Raw genomic sequence first — 331 nt, 5'->3', positions numbered from 1 at the left:
AAAAAAAAAGTGGTGGCCAGGCACAGTGGCTCATGCCTATAATCCCAGCATTTTGGGAGGCTGAGGTGGGCAGATCACCTGAGGTCAGTAGTTCAAGACTGGCCTGACCAACATAGAGAAACCCTATCTCTACTAACAATAAAAAATTAGCCAGGCATGGTGGTGCATGTCTGTAATCCCAGTACTTTGGGAAACCGTGGCTGAAGGACTGCGTGGGCCCAGGAGTTTGAGACCAGCCTGGGTAACAAAGCAAGACTGTCTCTAGAAAAAAGATTTAAAAATAGCCAAATGTAGTGGCATATGCCTCTACAGAAAAAAAAAAAAAAAAAAG

The sequence above is a fragment of the Mandrillus leucophaeus genome, unplaced genomic scaffold (genome assembly GCF_000951045.1).
Source record: "Mandrillus leucophaeus isolate KB7577 unplaced genomic scaffold, Mleu.le_1.0 Scaffold164, whole genome shotgun sequence".
Taxonomy (NCBI): Eukaryota; Metazoa; Chordata; class Mammalia; order Primates; family Cercopithecidae; genus Mandrillus; species Mandrillus leucophaeus.
Note: the sequence above shows the minus strand (reverse complement) of the source record.